This window comes from Dama dama, chromosome X, assembly GCF_033118175.1.
Source record: "Dama dama isolate Ldn47 chromosome X, ASM3311817v1, whole genome shotgun sequence".
NCBI lineage: Eukaryota > Metazoa > Chordata > Mammalia > Artiodactyla > Cervidae > Dama > Dama dama.
Window position 1 is genome coordinate 7996107 of NC_083714.1, and position 18818 is coordinate 8014924.

The following is an 18818-nucleotide window of genomic DNA, read 5'->3' on the forward strand; positions in this document are numbered from 1 at the left end:
TGAAGCACAGAATGAAATCAAGATTGCCAGGAGAAATATCAGTAACTTCAGATATGCAGATGACACCACTCTTATGACAGAAAGTGAAGAGGAACTAAAGAGCCTCTTGATGAAAGTGAAAGAGGAGAGTGAAAAAGCTGGCTTAAAGCTGAACATTAAAAAAACGAAGATCATGGCATCCGGTCCCAACATTTCATGGCAAACAGATGGGGAAACAATGGAAACAGTGACAGACTTTATTTTCTTGGGCTCCAAAATCACTGCAAATGGTGACTGCAGCCATGAAGTTAAAAGATGCTTGCACCTTGGAGGAAAAGCTATGATCACCCTAGACAGCATATTAAAAAGCAGAGATATTACTTTGCTGACAAAGGTCCATCTAGTCAAAGCTATGGTTTTCCCAGTATGACTCTGGGAATGATCATGATTCTCACATCCCAGTCATGTATACGTGTGAGAATTGGACCATAAAGAAAGCTGAGCACCGAAGAATTGATGCTTTTGAACTGTGGTGTTGGAGAAGACTCTTGAGAGTCCCTTGGACTGCAGGGAGGTCAAATCAATCAATCCTAATGGAAATCAGTCCTGAATATTCATTGGAAGGACTGACACTGTAGCTGAAGTTCCAGTGCTTTGGCCACTTGATGTGAAGAACTGACTCATTGGAGAAGACCCTCATGCTGGGAAAGATTGAAGGCAGGAGGAGAAAGGGACGACAGAGGATGAGATGGTTGGATGGCATCACCAACTCGATTGACATGAGTTTTAGCAAGCTTCGGGAGTTTGTGATGGACAGGGAAGCCTGACGTGCTGCAGTCCATGGGGTTGCAAAGAGTTGGACGCGGCTTAGCAACTGAACTGAACATGCCATACATGAAATTTAATTCAAGATTAATTATGGATCTAAATATAAAGCTTTTAGGAAAAAGCAGGAGAATGTCTTCACAATCTTGATATAAAAGTTTCTTAGCATACAGAAAACAGTAATTATTAAAGGGGAAAATGGATTCATTGGACTTAATTAAAGCTTAAAACTTTTGCTTTTCCAAAGGTAAGATTAAGAAAATGAGAAGACAGAAGTCACTGAGAAATAGTTGACACAAGTTGTTAATAGGAAAGTCGTATATCTGACAAATGACTTATACCCAGAATATATAAAGAACTCTTACAACTCAATAATAAAAAAGACAGTCTATTTTTGAAACAGGAAAAGATTTTAGTAAGTACTTAATAAAGGAAGGCATCTGAATGATGACCAGTTTTCACGTGAAAAAATGCTAACATTAGTCATCAGAGAAATGCAAATTAAAGCCACAATAAAATACCACTACATACCCACTGGAAGGGCCAAAACTGAAAACTGACAACACCAAATGTTGCTGAGGATATGGGGTGGGGCTGACTGGAAACTGGTGCCAGGGAACTTTCTGTGACCATGATAACATCTTTTATCTTGATAGGTGTTTGGCTTATACAGGTGCATACACTTGACAGAACTCATCAGATGGTACACTTAAAATTTGTCATTTCACTGGATGTAAATTTTATCTAAAAAAATGAAAACGAGTTTTCATCTCTAGTTAATGATATACATGCTAACTTGTTTGGAGATGAAGTGTACTGGTGAACTTTGAAATGCATCAAAAATAAGATGGATTGATGTGTGGATGAATCATGTCAATAATGGTAGAATCTGGGTGATATATATGTGGGTGTTCTTTGTACAGTTTGTTCAATTTTTCTGTATGTTGCAAATTTTTCTTCATAATGTGTTGGGGAAAAGTCGTTTGGAATAATTCTTTTTTGTGTGGTTATGTTACTGATTTGATGTAGTTAGCTTTATTTGTTTTCAATGTTGTGGTTTGCCTTTTTCTCTTTATTTGTAGAATACGTATTTGATGGTCCAGCAGTCAAGCCTAATTTAATTGGCGAAGTGCTCCTTTAGCAAATTTCTTCAGTTATGATTGTGGAATAACAGTGTTATGATTTTCATAATGATTCTTTATGTGTGTGCTAAGTCGCTTCAGTCATGTCTGACTCTTTGTGACCCTATGGACTGTAGACCACCAGGCTCCTCTGTCCATGGGGTTCTCCAGGCAGAAATTCTAGAGTGGGGAGTGGATTACTCTTTCCCCCTACATGATTCTTTGTATTAATAGCCTATATGCACACTTAATGTACATGTAAACAAAATGTATGGGTTTTATAATTCTCTTTTGTTATACTTATTCTGATCAGATGTATTGAAATGAAATTTGGTATCTATTGAATCTAGTGTAACAGGCTTGAATTTAAAAAAAAAAGCCAAGCCTCAGATGATAACTAGACTTGTGGTGGTGACCACTTTGTATTGTATAACAGAAGTCAAATGCTGTATACCTGAAAGATATAAGTTTTAATAGGCCAAAAAAATTTTAATATGAAGAAGCTAAGCCCATATAATGCTCAGAAGTTATTAGTTTCTTGTTTATCCTTCTACTGCTTCCTCTTGCAAAAAGATAAACCAATATATACATATATTCTTATTTAACCTTCTTATACAAAAAACATGTTTGATATACCATTCTGCATCTTTTTTTGTTTGTTTTCACTTCCTCTGTCCTGGAGATCACTACCTACCAGCGTTGTTACCCTCCTTGCTTATAGTGGTATGGAGCTCTCCCTTCCGCATTCTTTTTGTTCCTGCTGCACAGACTCTGTTATGTGGATGAACCATGCTTTAGTCAAGCAGCTCTCTGTGGATAGACATTTGGGTACTTTTCAGTCTTTTCCTGTTGTAAACAGTGACGCTCTGTTGTTTTGTATTTGTGCCTAATCCATTTTTAACCTCTGAACTCCTGTTGTCTGTTTCTTTCTTGTTTGTAGATGTTTCTATTCTGGTTTTATGGCTAAATTATCTTTGAAAACATGAGAATATTTTCTTGTGTCCTCTAGGAACAGAATTGATCTCTCTTCCAATTGCTGGGTCTCTTCCCCGAACCCTGGGGAGCTGTTCATGTTGGGGACGGGAGGCCTGGGTGACTGGCCCCCTGCCCCTGCTCGCTGATGGAGTCACCCCTGTCCTGTAGAGTCCCTTCCCCTGGGGAGGGTGGGCATAGGAGTTTTATGGGAGTGGAGGCCCGAGCAGGGCAGGCCGACCTGCAGACTTGGCTCTGGTGGGAAGCAGACAGACGCCATGGACAGAGGTGGGCTTCGCTTGGGCTACTGTCAGCCCCACCAGGAGCCTTGCAGGGAGGAGAGGAAGGTTCCAGCCACAGACTTAGAAAAAACTGTCTGGTTTCTGGCCTGTGGGAGGAAGTGGCACCTTGCACTCCACGTGTGCACACTCACCAACCCAGTGCCATCACCCTCACTTGGGAGCTGGCTGAAAATGCCCTGTGCTCAAACCTTCTGGATCAGAATCTGATTGTCAACAACCCCCAGGTGACTTGTCTGTCCGGGAGAGGTTGAGGGCCACTGCTTGCCCCAAGTCTGGTCTGCTCTGATCTGAGCGTTTTGAGGCGTTTGAACAGGGGCTCCCCTCTCCTTTGTAGCTTCCTTGACTAACATTCACTCTGTTAGTCCACACACTATTTCCAGCATCTGGAAATTTGTGAGGCATATCTCATGTGTTCAGAAGTCTCCTCCTGCTATCATTTCTGTTGTCTTTTGGATGATTCTTCCTCTTTATACATCTGAACTTTGTTTCTTTGAGATTTGGAGGGCTAAGAGCACGTGCATGTACACAGTTGGTCATCCTCTAGTGAAGGATTTAAGCAAGGAGCTGGCTGTAACATGGGGAGCTTTATCAGAGGGAGTGAGGACAGAAGCCAGATTAGAATGGATGGGTGGGAGGTGAGGGAGTGGAGGCTGGGTATATACAATTCTTTCTGAGAAGTTTTGTTGTGATGAGGACCAGAGAAATAGGGGTGGACGGGATCAGTGTCAGTTGTGGGGTTGCAGAGGGTCTTTTTCAGGTAGATGGATCTGAGAGCATGTTCGCATGAGGAGGTGGAGATGGAGGAGATGGCATCTTGGACAGGCAGAGTCCTTGCTTGATGAGAGGCCACGGAAGGGTAGGCTCCAGGTAGGTGCTTCCTCTTTGAAAAAGATGGGGAGGGCAGAAGGTGCATAGATCCTTTGTACAAAGCTCAGGAGTCTAGTGAGAAGTAGAGCTCAAATAGAAGCTGATGAATTTATGAGATAGCTGCGTCAAAGGACCCCAAAGTGGGCAGCTTCTACCAACAGCAGGACATTCTGGCACGGTGCCAGAGGCCAGAGGTCTGAAATCAAGCTGTTGTGTGGTTCTGCTCCTTCTGGAGACTAGCAAAGGATTCTTTTGTGCCTCTTCTGGTGGCTAGTTGTTGTTATTCATTCACTCAATTGTGTCCGACTCTTTGCGACCCCACGGACTGTAGCACACTAGGCTTCCCTGTCCATCACAAGCTCCCAGAGCTTGCTCAAACTCACGTCAGTCGAGTCGGTGGTACATCCAACCATCTCATCCTCTGTCGTCCCTTTCTCCTCCTGCCTTCAATCTTTTCCAGCATCAGGGTCTTTTCCAGTGAGTCAGTTCTTCCCATCAGGTGGCCAAAGTATTGGAGCTTCAGCTTTAACATCAGTCCTTCCAATGAATATTCAGGATTGATTTCTTTTAGGATTGACTGGTTTGACCTCCTTGCAGTCCAAGGGGCTCTCAGGAGTCTTCTCCAACACCACAGTTCAAAAGCATCAGTTCTTCAGCATTCAGCTTTCTTTACAGTCCAACTCTCACAACTATACATGACTCCTGGCAAAACCATAGCTTTCACTAGATGGACCTTTGTTGGCCAAGTAATGTCTCTGCTTTTTAAAATGCTGTCTAGGTTGGTCATAGCTTTTCTTCCAAGGTGCAGGTATCTTTTAATTTCATGACTGCAGTCACCATCTGCAGTGATTTTGGAGCCCAAGAAAATAAAACTCTGTCACTGTTTCCACTGTCAGTGACTCTAGGATCCATGTGAGTTAGTCCCTCCCCTCCCTTGAGGCTGTGCACCTGCTGACTTGGGCCTTCCCTGAATGCCCTGTTTTTTCCAAATGGTAGCTTTCGTCCTTTTCTGATAGAATGTTTATCTAACCGTCTGTCATTCCTGCTGGGGCAGAACTGTCCAGGATGGGGTTATTTGCTATGTTCACTGAGGTGGCTTACTTACTTTGCGTGCTCAGTTGTGTCTGACTTTATGCAACCCCATGGACTGTAGCCTGCCAGGCTCCTCTGTCCATGAGATACTCCAGGCAAGAATACTGGAGTGGGTCGCCATTTTCTTCTCCAGGGGATCTTCCCAACTCAGGGATACAACCCACATCTCTAGCATTGCCAGGTGGGTTCTTTACCACTAGCGCCACCTGGGAAGCCCAAAGTCGCTCAGTTGTGTCCAACTGTTTGTGACCCCATGGACTATCCAGTCCATGGAATTCTCCAGACCAGAATACTGGAGTGGGTAGCTGTTCCCTTCTCCAGCAGATCTTCCTGAACCAGGGATCGAACCCAGGTCTCCCACATTGCAGGTGGATTCTTTACCGTCTGAGCCACCAGAGAATCCCAAGAATACTGGAGTAGGTAGACTACCCCTTCTACAGGGGATCTTCCCAACCCAGGAATTGAACTGGGGTCTCCTGCATTGCAGGCGGATTTTTTACCAGCTGAGCCACCGGGGAAGCCCAAGAATACTGGAGTGGGTAGCCTATCCCTTCTCCAGCAGATCTTCCCGACCCAGGAATCGAACCAGGGTCTCCTGGACTGCAGGTGGTTTCTTGACCAACTGAGCTACCAGGGAATGGTGTGTGGTGTCCCTGGGTCCTGAGAGGTCATGGCTGAGTGTGCGCCAGGTTTCTCTGCATGCTGTTGGGGGTCTGGGGCTCAGACGTCTCTCCACCCTCACCCCCGCCTGTGAGCCACCGGCTGTCTCCTCCATGTCTCCAAGCTGACTGGGGCCCCTGAACCCCAAACTTGCACATCCAGCACTGACTTGCCATCTCTGTTCAGCTTCCAGCAGGCTTCTCCAGCTGAACTTGTTTGAGCCTGAGCTCCTAAACTCCCGGTCCCTCAGGCCTGGCATTTGCCTGGCCTCCCCTTCCCAGTAAATAGCAACTCTGTCTTCCTGGTGGTCAGCTCAGAAAGCCAGTACTAGAGCCCTGAGCTGTTCACTCCCCAGCTCCACTCCTGCCATCCTCCTCCAGCCTCCCATCCACTGCAACCCCCCTGGCCCCTCCAGGTCCTGCCTTGCTTGAGGGTCTCAGCCCAGCTCCTCCCTCTGTCGGGAACATTCTTTCCCCAGGAATCCCACGGCTCCCTTTCGGGTCTCCTTCAGGTCGGCTCGATCGGCTCCTTCCCAGTGCTGCCCTCCCTGAAGCTGGACGCCTGCTTCCACCTGGCCACTTTCCCCTGCCTCACCCTCCCCTTCTCACCATCTCCTGTATGCTGTTTGACTTGGTTTCTCCCTGCCTCTCCCCTGGGGTATCTCCAAGGCCTGGAATCAGGTGCACATACTGGGTGGATGAAGTCTGCAGTGGGACCTTGCCCTAAGATTTTGTCTTATACTGAGAGGGGCAGCCTAGAATACAACCTGCTCTGCTACTGGGGGTAGCAGAGCAGGGGGGGTTGTTCTTTTTTTAAACTGATTTGGCTACCTCGGGTCTTAGGTGCAGCACCCAGACTTTCTAGTTGGGTTGTGCGAGCTCAGTACTTGTGGCACGTGGGCTTAGTTGCCCCAAGGCCTGTGGGATCTTAGGTCTGCGACCAGGGATCAAACCTGCATCATCCCCTGCCTTCCAAGGCGGATTCTTAGCCACTGGCCCACCAGAGAAGTCCTTGGACTTAGAGTTTAAGACACTTTTGGAGGATTTGCAGTTAGCCCAAAACATGGTATACATTGGTGAAAATCTAAATGGCACCCACACTAGTCCCCCACGTTTTTTTTTATTTGTTTTTCGGGCCATGGCACACGACTTCCAGGACCTCAGTTCACCGACCTCGGAGTGAACCTGGGCCCGTGGCAGTGAAGGTGTGGAGTCCAGATTGCCAGAGAATTCCCAAGTCCTCCATTTTTTGAACAGAAAGGCATGACTTGTTTCATCGTGCTTTACTTTACTAATAGTGTTTCACAGGTTGTATGTTTTTTACAAACTGAAGACTTGTGCCACCATTCTTTTCTCAGCAGCGTTTTCTGATTTTGTGTCTCTGTGTTACATTATGGTAATTCTCGCAGCATTTCAGGCTTTTTCATTATTACTGTATCTGTTATGCTGACTTCTTATCAGTCATCTTTTATGTTACTGTTACATGGCTCAGATGACGATTAGCATTTTTTAGTAATAAATGTTCTTAAGTAAAATCTGCACATTTTTTGGATGTAATGCTCTCGTACAACTTGATAGACTGTGATCTAGTGTAAACATAACTTTTATATGCACTGGGAAACGACAAAAACTTGTGTGACTTGCTTGATTGTAATACTTGCATTTTTTGTGGTGGTTTGGAATTAAACTTGCAGTCTCTCTGAGGTATGTCTGTACATCCTTTACGAGTGTATAATTTAACAGCACGATTTCCCAGGGCAGCTTTGCAAAACAGGAGAAAGGAATTTTAAAGGCTGTCAGGTGCCTTTGCCATCTGTGGCTTCATATTTGGGTAACAATATTTGTGTTTTGCCAACAGATGTGCAGCTTAAAGTACTCAGGAGAATGGCCTTTGAAGAGGCAGATCCTGCCCCCCAGCTGCTGGGCCTGGGGGCCTGACTGCCCCTCCCTTGGGCCCCGAGCGACCCCTACAGACATCTGGTGCAGGCCCTGTAGCCAGAAGGGACAACTGTGTCTGGCATGTTGCTTTTCCCAGCGGGTCATGAACTTCTGGAGCAGAGACCCCACGTGACTCCTCAGGGCTTTCCCCTGCAGACTCCAGCGCCCAGCATGAGTGACCAGTGGCACCCTCCCTGGGTCTCCTGGGAACCGTAAGGGACAGTCTTTCTGGCTCACCATGCAGCTTTGGGGCACACGTTTGTGCCTGCTCCCTGGACCTGGTGTCTCAGCTCACTCTGCAGGCTTGGACTGCTCCTTTACCTGCCTGGTGGCTCTGGTTTGGGAGGGCAGGATGCTCTGGCTAATCAACCTTTCTGAGTCTCAGCAATTCAAACCCTTGTTTTTGTCCTGGATGGATTACGACACCCACTACTATGAAGAAAAGAAAAGGAATCTGGTATTGTAGGAGGTGGTATGTGGTGTCGTTAATTGTTTAATTTTTAAGCTTTTTTTTTAATTTTGCAGTGAGTTCTTTGAATAAATAATTGCGAGAGCTTAAGTATTCGATACCTTTTTTGTGTTAAAAGAATCTCCTACTCTTTGTATCTTGGGTTTGAAGCAGGTGAATCCTAGCTTCTACTTTATTTTTTTTCCTATCTTCTACTTTAAAAAGCCTAAAGGTTGAGTTGGAGGCTTGTGGTGTCCCCTTGTGTGCCCTGAAGTCTAGAGGGAGGCTGTCCATGGCTACTGTTGTGGCTCCATAAGTATCTGGGATCCAGGGCCCCTCAGTCTTTTTCCTCCATCACCCTGTACAGATGACTTCCACCCTCAAGTTTGCCCATGGTCACAAGATGGCAGTTGCAGCTCTAGCCATTGCATCTTGCTTTCCAGGGAAGGAGGAGAAAGGCATGGGGGAAAGGGAAAAGGAAATTTCTGGCACACCCTCCAGTCCCATTCAGTAGTTTCCATTTCCATCTCTGTGTCCCTCTTTTTTTTTCCTGAGGAAGAATCAGTAGCTTCAGTAACAGTTGTTTCTCACTCATGGGTTTGGGTGGGATTCAGATCTGTTCTCAAGCCTGTTGTTCCACAGCCCAAGAGGGAGAAGCAACTGCCAGGGATGGTCTCTTCTAAAGCCAATGTCAGGAGCCCAGGAGGAGTGAATGGTCACACAAAGGCCTTTTAAAGTCTCTTCCTAATCAGTATTGTGAAAATGACTATACTACCCAAAGCAGTCTACAGATTTAATGCAATCCCAGCAAACTACCAATGGTATTTTCCACAGACAACAGCAAAAAAATTCACCATTCGTATGAAACACAAAACACCCCAAATAGCCAAAGCAATCTTAAGAAAGAAAGAAAGCTGGAGGAATCAACCTTCCTAACTTCATACTATCCTACAAGGCTACAGTCATGGAGACAGTATGGTACTGGCACAAAAAGAGAAATACAGACCCAGTGGAACAAGATAGAAAGCCCAGAGATACATCCACACACCTGTGAACACCTTACCTTTGACAAAGGAGGCAAGAATCTACAATGGAGAAAAGACAGCCTCTTCAATAAGTGGTGCTGGGAAAATTGGACAGCCACATGTAAAAGAATGAAACTGGAACCAACTTCCTAATAACCTTTCACAAAAATAAACTCGAGATGTATTAAAAACCTAACTGTAAGGGCAGAAGCTATAAAGCTCTTAGAGGAAAACATAGGCAGTACACTCATTGACAGAAACACAGCAAGATCCTCTTTGACCCACCTCCTAGAGTGATGGAAATAAAAACAAAAATAAACAAATGGGACCTAATTAAACTTAAAACGTCTTGCACAGCAAAACTGTAAGCAGGGTAAAAAGACAACACTCAGAATGTGAGAAAATAATAGCAAATGAAACAACTGACAAAGGGTTAATGTCCAAAATATATAAGCAGTTCATACAGCTCAGTGTCAGAAAAACAAGCCAGTCAAAATATGGGCAGAAGGAGGACTTCCCTTGTGGCCCAGTGGCTAAGACTCCATGCTTCACTGCAGGGGGTCTAGGTTCAATATCTGGTTAGGAAAAAGTGTGAAAGTGTTAGTCACTCAGTCGTGTCTGCCTCCTTGCCACCCCATGGACCAGATCCCACCAGACTGCTCTGTCCATGGGATTCTCCAGGCAAGAATTCTGGAGTGGGTTGCCGTTTCCTTCTCCAGGGAATCGTCCCAACCCAGGAATTGAACCCGGGTCTCCTGCATTGTAGGCAAATTCAGGGAACTAGAACCCATGTGCCGCAACTAAGACCCAGTGCAGACAAATAAATAAATTTAGTTTAAATGGGCAGAAGACCTAAACAGACATTTCTCCAAAGAAGACAGACAGATGGCCAGTAAACATGAAAAGATGGTTAACGTCACTAATATGAAATGCAGATTTTTGAAACTACAGTGAGGTATCACCTCACACCAGTCAGAATGGCCATCATCCAGAAATGTGTACAAACAATAAATGCTGGAGAGGAAGTGGAGAAAGGGGAACCCTCTTGCACTTTTGGTGGGAATGTAAATCGATAGAGCCACTATGGAGAACAGTACAGAGAGTCCTTTAAAAAAAACTAGGAATAAAACTACCATATGACCCAGCAATCCCACCACTAGGCATATACCCTGAGAAAACCATAATTGAAAAAGACACATGTACCCCAGTGTTCATCACAGCAGTATTTACAATAGCCAGGACATGGAAGCAACCTAGATGTCCATTGACAGATGAGTGGATAAAAAAGCTTTGGTACATATATACAGTGGAATATTACTCAGCCACGAAAAGTAATGCATTTGAGTCAGTTCTGTCTGATGAAGTCGATGAACCTAGAGCCTGAAGTATGTCAGAAAGAGAAAGACAGAGTTTGTATATTAACGCATATATATGGAGTCTAGAAAAAAAGTGCTAATGAAGTATCTGCAGGGGAGGAATGGTGACGTAGACATAGAGAACAGACTTGTGAACACAGTGGGAGAAGGAGAGAGTGGGATGAATGGAGAAAGCATCACCATATATGCACTACCGTGTGTAAAATAGATAACTGGTGAGAAGTTGCTGTATGACACAGGGAGCCCCGCCTGATGCTCTGAGATGATCTCGAGGGGTGGGTGGGACGGGTGGAGAGGAAGGAGGCTCAAGAGGAGAGTGGGATATGTATTATCACGGCTGGTTGTCGTATGGCGGAAACCAACACAACCCTGTGATTTGCCTCCAAGTAACTAAGAAAAATGAAGTCTCTGCCTCCTGAGTCCTGTCGGTGAAGCCAGGTGTGTATGAGCACGTGCAGAGCCCATTGGCAGGGAGGTGTGCTCTGCCCACAGTCCACTGGGCGAGAGCAGGAGATTCAAACAGGCATCATGTTCTGCTATGTTCTCTTCTCTCCCAGGACGCCGTCCCAGCTCTTTAAGAAGCGGGGAGATAGCTTTCTTTAGCAGAGCACAGGGTCCTGTGAGGAGAGCAGACAGAGGACCTGGGTGTTGGGGGCCAGCTGGCAGTGCCTGCCGCGGGGGACAGATAATTCCTTTCCCTTGGTCTTCCGAAGCTCGGGGGTGGCCCTGAGACCCAGCCTTGGCCAAACCCATTCTGCCCTCCAGGACTCTGATTTTTGAATCTTAGTTCCCTGACCAGGGATTGAACCTGGGCCTTCAGCAGTGAAAGCCTGGATTCCTGAGCCCTGGACCACCAAGGACCTCACCGACGTGACCTCTTGTCTTTGAAGAGACTCAGACTCGCGAAAGACAGTGAGAAAGAAGTCACGGTAACAGCCCGTGCAGCGGGAAGGCAGTGACTGATGTCTGATGATGGAGTCGTGGTGCTGCCCAGGGTGGAGGTCCAGACCAGGTGGTCCCCGCAGTAACACCTGGGCTGTGTTTTCAGTCAGGCAGCTGCTGCTGGGGGCTGAGTTTTCTAGTCTTCTCTGCATTTCCAGCTTCTTCTGCAGAACTCATTTGAGACTGGAGCTAGCTAGAGGTGGTTTCTGTTGCTTACAACTGGTACCTTGATACTTTCAGTTTTATCTTGAGTAGGCTGGATAAACAGGGGCTTTTGGAGCCATGTCACTTTAGGATTAAATCCCAGCTCACTCACCTACTAGCTCTCAGGTTCCATTTTCCCCCTCGAGCCTCAGTGTTACGTTTATTTAAATTCTGCTTCTGTGACGACAGCTGAGCCTTCACTGATATTGGGTGTAAAGCAGTGACTGGGAAAGTATCCTGGCCTGAGCTTTTTGATGGACTGTGTATCATTTGGGCAGTGGGTTAACAACGCAGGAGTACTATGAATAGCTCTATGAATAGTACTATGAACGGGCCCCTCTGGGCAGGGAGTGAGAAAGGACTGGAAGCCCTGTGGGGGCTCACTGTTAGGAGGCTGTTGGCAGACCCTGGCCTCTGGCAAAGCACAGTGGTACTTGACAACCAGAGGCTGTTTTCTGAATGGAGGGATGGTGCAGTGCAATTTCTTGGGATCCTGGCAAGTCGAAAGTCTTTGAAGAAAACAGTTAAGCCGCAGCTCACCCTCCAATGAATCTTCCTAGGGTTAATGCCTCCCACTGGGCAGTGGGAGCAGTGATCATCATGAGTGCCCCGGGACCAACTGTTAAATTTCCTTCTCATTCTAGACTTGAGTGTGACAATTCTTATTGCTAACTTAGTACCAGTCCACTCATGAGCAAAAACTATGAACAGGAAGCTTTTAAAGAAGAGAGACAGGTGGCCAATGAAGATAGGAAAAGAGTTCTGCCTTGGTGATAATTAGAGACACGCATGGAAACAAGCACATGCCATTTTTACCTACCAGATTCGTAAAGATTCAAAGGCTGGGTAGAAAGAAAAGACCTAGTGCCAGCAAATGTTGGGCTCGGCTCCACTCCATCTCTGTCAGCCCGGGTTGGCCTGCACATGTGGTCAGGTGCATGCCTTGCCTCTGGATGTATTTGGATCCACTATCGAGCAGGCAGCCTACACACATGGTTCACAACTCAGGAAGTGGGAGCTCTCTGGTGATGCTTGGTCTCTCAGTGTCCCTGCCACCACCTGGGCCCCTCTGCAGGGAATGACTGTCTCCAGGGGCTTCTTTGTGTCCTTTGAGGTGTTCTATACACAGACACGTATTTTTAAACCTACATTGATTTCCCTGCACCTGCTTGGGTCATCGTAGCTAAGGTGTAGTTTTGCCCATTTTGTCTACATTCCTAAGTTCACTAGCAAGAAGCTGTGCTTAGCTTTTCATCAACCTCTGCAACATCCATATTTGTCTCCTTTTTCCTTCTGCTATTGTTGTTTTGTTCCTTTTCTTTTTCCTTAGTAACCTGTGGGTTTTACTGGTCTTTGAAAAAGTGAACTTGTGGGCTTTGTTGTCCTATTTGACTTGTATATCTGCTTTCCAGTCCATTGAGTGGTGTAAAATTTTATTCTATCTTCTACTTTCTTGCAGTACAGTCTCTAGTTTTCTTTTTCTCACTTGTTAAGTCTAAACTTAGCTCATTGGTCTTCAGCTTTTCGAACATAAGCATTTAAAGCTGATCCTCAAACAATTTCAGCTGCATTGAGCCAGTTTCAGTGTATCGCATCTCCACTGAAAGTCAGCTTGAAGGGTTTTTTCAAAAATTTCCTCTTATGATTTCTCTTTGACCCACAAATCATTTAGAAATGTGTGTGTGTGTGTGTGTTTTAATTTCCAAATACATGGCTTTGTGGGTTTTTTCCTAGTTGCTATTTTTAGAAATCCAGTTCTGGCTGAATGGCACCATGCTCCAAGACTGTGATCTCTGGGGTGTCCACCTCATGGCTTGTGGAGAAGTGCAGGACCGGATGAGCATGGGCTGTTGGTGGGGAGCAGAAGCCAGAGGAAGCTCGTCTCCTTCATCTCGTCCATTATGAAAGGGTCCTCTCTTCTTACTGTTGTTCTACTTTTGTTCACTACTGGGGAGCATGTGTCACAAAGTCCAGTTTGCTTATTTTACCTTTATTATTTAAGACCAAATTTTAAGCTTTAGAAACTGTTTTGTCTTCCTGGTAAATCAAGCTGTTTGGTGTTACGAAGTGAACCTCTTGGTAATTAGTAGTGCTTTTGCCGTGACTGTTGCTTCATCTGATAGTAATGGTGCTATACAACCTGTGTTTTCGGTCAGCACAGCTGCATTGAATTTTCCTCCTTTTTGTGTCTTTATGGATTAGATGTAGCTCATGAAAATGGCAAATAGCTGGATTAAAAAAAATTCATTCTGTTTGTTACATCCATTAACATCTGTTTAATTACTAATGAATTTAGATTTGTCTATACCATTTTATTTTGTGCATTCTGTTTTTCCCACATTTCCTGTTTTTTTTTTTCCTCCTTTCTTGCCTTCAGCTGGATTAAGTTGGGTTTTTTTATCATCTTAAGATACACGTAACATAAACTTTACCATCTCCCCATTTGTAAACCGCTGCACCACCATCTCTGCAAATGAGTTTTAGTTGGTGTCAGGCAGTGTACATAGTGCCATACTCTGCTTTCCCCTTTACCATTTAACAACAGAACTTAAGCATCTCTTGTTATGAACTATAGTGTGTGTGTCCCCACAAATTCGTATGTTGATACCCTAACCCTCAATGGGAGGATGTTTGGAGTGGGGCCTTTGGGAGGTGACTAGGATTAGATGAGGTCATGAGGCTGGGACCCACTGGGATCAGTGCCTTTATAAGATGAGACCCCACAGAGCCCATTCTCTGCCATTTGCCATGAGGTGTACACAGTGAGAAAGCAGCCATCTGAAAACCAGGAAAAGGGCCCTCAGCAAGGAATCTCCCAGAACCTCGATCTTGGAATTCTGCATCCAGAACTGTGAGCAATAAATTTCTGTTGTTCAAGCCACTCAGTCTGTGGTATTTCACATGGCAGCCTGAGCTGAGACACTTTTGTTAAGAAAAACAGGGAACATTCCTTGCAGGCTCACTTAGATTCCATCACAAATGTAGCAAATCTTTCTCGGCTCCCTGTCCCTTACCTCTGGACGCTTTGCTGCTTCTCCATGTGAGGCTTTCCGCAAGAGTAGTTTCTGTTCCTAAGCTTCATGTCCCCCTTGGTCAGGTCCTGGGATCACATCCGCACTCAGTCCTTTCACTCCACACACACACACAAACTGGGGCGGTGGGGGGGGTGGGGTGGTTCTAGACCAGCTGCTGTCTGCCTGCCTGACCAGGATCCACTCCTGGAATCTTCCCACTGGGCCCACACTGGGCTGGTCCCTAACCTGTGCTCTCCAAATGAGAACATACCAGGCTCAGCATGTATCTTAGTAGCCTCTCCATGGCCTGTGAAAATTTGCATTTCCTTCTGGCAGCTCTTTGCTGGCAGAAAGGGGCGTTCAACCAGGTCATGCCCTTTGGCTCTTGTCTCTTCATCCCCTCCTGCTTCCCTGGGCTCTGTGGCCTTCTCTCCCAGTATCCTATGTGATTATTCAGTTGTCTGTTGCTGCACGTGTCTCCTATCAGGTGAAGCCACTGGGGGTGGGGGCTGCATCTTCTTGCCTACCTCAGACTCCCCTGGCGTCCTTGGGGTGGTATGTGTTCCTCTTCTTCTCTGTGAGTGACCTTCGTGAGTCATCAGAGCTCTGGGAAGAAGGCAGTTAGCAGCAAGGGATATAGCTCTTTGTTTTACCCCTCGAGCTGAGACATTTCAGTAGATTTTTCTGCATTCCCATATGTACAGAGTCAGTCTTCCTCAGCCTTCAGGTGCACGTGAAACACTGGAACCGGAAACAGCTCGGGTACGCTCAAGTGCCCCGGAGTTCTTGTCCCACCAAAGACCCATTTCAGAGGTGTGGTTCTCTCAGCCGGACCAGCTTGGTCGTGGGAAGCTGTGTGTTCGAGCAGAGTAGTCTCTGTGAGTGTAGCCAAGTCTGAGTGTGTCTCTGGGAAAGGAACTGAAGTGGAATTGGGTGTTATCAACACACACCTGTCTCTGTTAGCTCCAGGAAGCTCTGTCTTCCAGAAGGGGGTCCCACGAATCCTAGAGGCGTTTTCAGAGATCTAAAGTTGGCTGAGCAAGTTCTCCGGCACCCAAGTGCTGTTCCATCCCCTCCTGCCTCAGTGGCAGTCACCTCGGGAGCCTCAGGTCACCTGCAGATCAGTCCACAGGTGAACCTTGGGGTTTCAGCTGACATCCCATTAGGTGGCGAGAGAGCACTGAAAATGAGTATGAACGAAATCAAACTTGTTTTTCCTTGTGTGAGAGAAAGGTTCACTGGGTGGGTGTGTGTGTGAGAGAGAGAAAGGCTTACAGGGTGGGTGGGTGTGTGTGTGAGAGAGAGAGAGAGAAAGGCTTACAGGGTATGTGTGTGTGTGTAAGGCTTACAGGGTATGTGTGTGTGTGTAAGACTCACAGGGTGTGTGTGTGTGTAAGGCTTACAGGGTGTGTGTGTAAGAGAGAAAGCTTACAGGGTGGGTGGATGGGTGGGTGTGTGAGAGAGAGAAAGGCTCACAGTGTATGTGTATGTGAAAGAGAGAGAAAGGCTTACAGGGTGTGTGTGTGTGCATGTGTAAGGCTCACAGGGTACGTGTGTGTGTGTATAAGGCTCACATGTGTGTGCGTGTGTGTTCATCAGATTTTACTCTGTGTGTGTGTGTGTGTGAGGCTCACAGGGTGTGTGTGTGTGTGTGTGCATGTGTGTGTATGTTTAGCAGATTGGACCACGCAAAGGCACATAGGGTCCTGGCCCTTTTTTCTCCCTTCCCTTCTCCTCATCCCACTGCCCGCCCTCCCACTCCACCCCCCACTCCAGAAAGAAGGTGGATCGACCAGAAGGCGGGCAGGTGAGACCCCGGGTTGTCCGGTCTCTGTTGTGGTGGAAGGCAGCCCCGGTCCCACCATCTGGGAACGGGCCTTGCCAGCTCTGCTCCGCTCTTTCTCTCTCCCACCTCTCTGCCCTTGCCTCCCGGCCGCCCCGGCCTGGTTCAAGCCTTCCAGCTCTCCCTAACATCTCTCCTGGCCCCACGGGGGTCTAGTGTCAGACCTCACTCCACTACTGGACCCCCAGAGTGGGGCCCCATCCTCTGCTGGCATCATGGCCCCTCACCTGATTCCTGCCTCTTTCAGCCATGTTTTTCCAGCCGTGAAAAGCTGCACTTAGCTGCCTGGCCTTTGTCCGAGCTCCCCTGCTGCCCCTCCTCCTCTGCCAGGTGCTCGAAGATGTGAAGACATGCCCTCTTGGGGTCAGATCTGTCCTCTCGAGCTACAGCTTCCTGCAGGTCCCTCCCCACCGGAGGACAGTGTTGACTGTCCCACCCCGCACACCCTTGGCAGGAAGAGGAGCAGAAGTGTGTCCCCCACAGTCATGAGCCAGTCTATGAGGAACATCGGCTGTGATGCTTGAACTCCTCAAGTCCCCATGGCAAGCCTGCTTGCCCTCTGGACACCCCCCTCCATCGAGAACTTGGTGCCAGGCTCACAGGCTTTGTCTGGCTGTTCCCGACCATCTCATCCCACAGATAACTTAAGCAGGCATGTAGTAGGCTCAGATGGTAAAGAAGCCGCCTGCAGTGCAGGAGACCTGGGTTTGAACCCTGGGTCGGGAAGATCCCCTGGAGGAGGGCATGGCAACCCACTTCAATATTCTGGCCTGGAGAATTCCATGGACAGGGGAGCCTGGCGGGCTATAGTCCACGGGGCTGCCAAGAGTTGGACACGGCTGAGTGACTAACAGTAACAGAGGGTCCTCCTGGTGCTTGGCTCCCAACTTTTTTTTTTTTTTTTTTCACGCTTTAAGTAGACTTTATTGTTACAAGGGAGGCCCTACTGAGCAGGGCCTTATAAACAGATACATGTGGTCCCAGGATGTCACCGTGGAGAAATCAAGATGTCATGATTGCAGAAGAGGTCACTGTAACAGAAGGACATGATCCAGGGGAGGCCAGCCAGGAATGCAGCAGACATGATCAGGAAAGGCCGGGGTGGTCAGGTCTCGGGGTGATGGAGAGGACAGCTTCCATCACTCCCGCTTCTTGTAGCTCTCCAGGTGTGACAGGACCCAGCCGGAAGGCAGGAGGAAACACAGGAAGCAGGAGGTGAGCCCAATGGCGATATCCATGGTCCCGAGCTGCTCCCGCGGCGGCTTGGAATGTATCTGGGCACGCGGAACTGGGCTCCCAACTTTTGATCATCTCCAGTGACCTCAGCCACCCACCACCAAGGTCACAGTCTGCACTTCATCATATCCCTGGAGATTGCCCCACCCTTGGAGCGCTAGCACACAGCTTCCCTGGTGACAAAGACTTCCTGGAATCTGTCCGTTTTCCCTCCTTTCGTGAATCCTGCCCATCACTGTACAAATGTCTTTTCCAATTTCCCAGCTTCAACAAGCACTCCAGCCTTAGCTTCTTCCCAGTTCTCTGTTCCCTCTTTGCCTAAGCTTTTTATGACTTGTCTACTGAATATTCCCCTTTCCCACCTCCCAGTTTTGCTCCGCCCCTAGTGGATGTTTGCCTTACCTGGGCCAGTGGGGATTTCTCCCAACAAGCTTGTTCTCTCCTGGAATCCTCTTCCTGCATCTCTTCAGGGGTCCCACCCTAACCCTAACTCTCTACTGGTGCAGAGTCACTGGCTTCATTTGGTTTTCTTACTTCACATCTGAGCCGCCCCATCTTAGGAGTTTGATGAGAGACTCTGACTGGAGTCACTGAAAATGCTCTATGATTCTTTTTCATAGTTGCCCTTTCTGCTTGAACCACGGTTGGTACACTACATCTCATGGTCAAATCTGGCCCACGTCCTGTTTTTGTAAAGAAAATATTCTTACAGCCCAGCCCTCCTCCTTCCCGTATGCATTGTCTGAGGCTACTCTCCCACTTCACTGGCAAGTTGAGTGCCTCCTGTAAAGCAAAAAATGCTTGCTGTGTGGCCCTTGGCAGAGAAAAATGCCCTAAGCCCTGCACGGAGGTATGGCCATGTGTCGCTGGCTGGCTCATCAGACCCCACCCCTCCCCAAGGGAGCAGGGCCAGCTCCCCGGCCACAGTGGCTGCTCTGCTGTGGCCAGTGCTGCCCTCTGCAGGGTGGCAAATGC

At 47.2% G+C, this 18818-nt stretch overlaps 1 protein-coding gene across 2 annotated transcripts in view; it reads left to right on the forward strand.

Annotated features, from left to right (window-relative positions):
* Nucleotides 1-18818, forward strand: part of MECP2 (methyl-CpG binding protein 2) — a 59837-nt gene that overhangs the window by 17059 nt on the left and 23960 nt on the right. Inside the window, exon 3 of one of the 2 annotated variants that reach the window (XR_009692051.1) lies at nt 7676-9552. The exons of the other annotated variant lie outside the window; for it this stretch is intronic. The gene's annotated coding sequence lies outside the window, so the exon portion shown is untranslated. Of the gene's footprint in view, nt 1-7675; nt 9553-18818 lie in introns of those variants that run through there. 2 annotated transcript variants of the gene reach the window in all.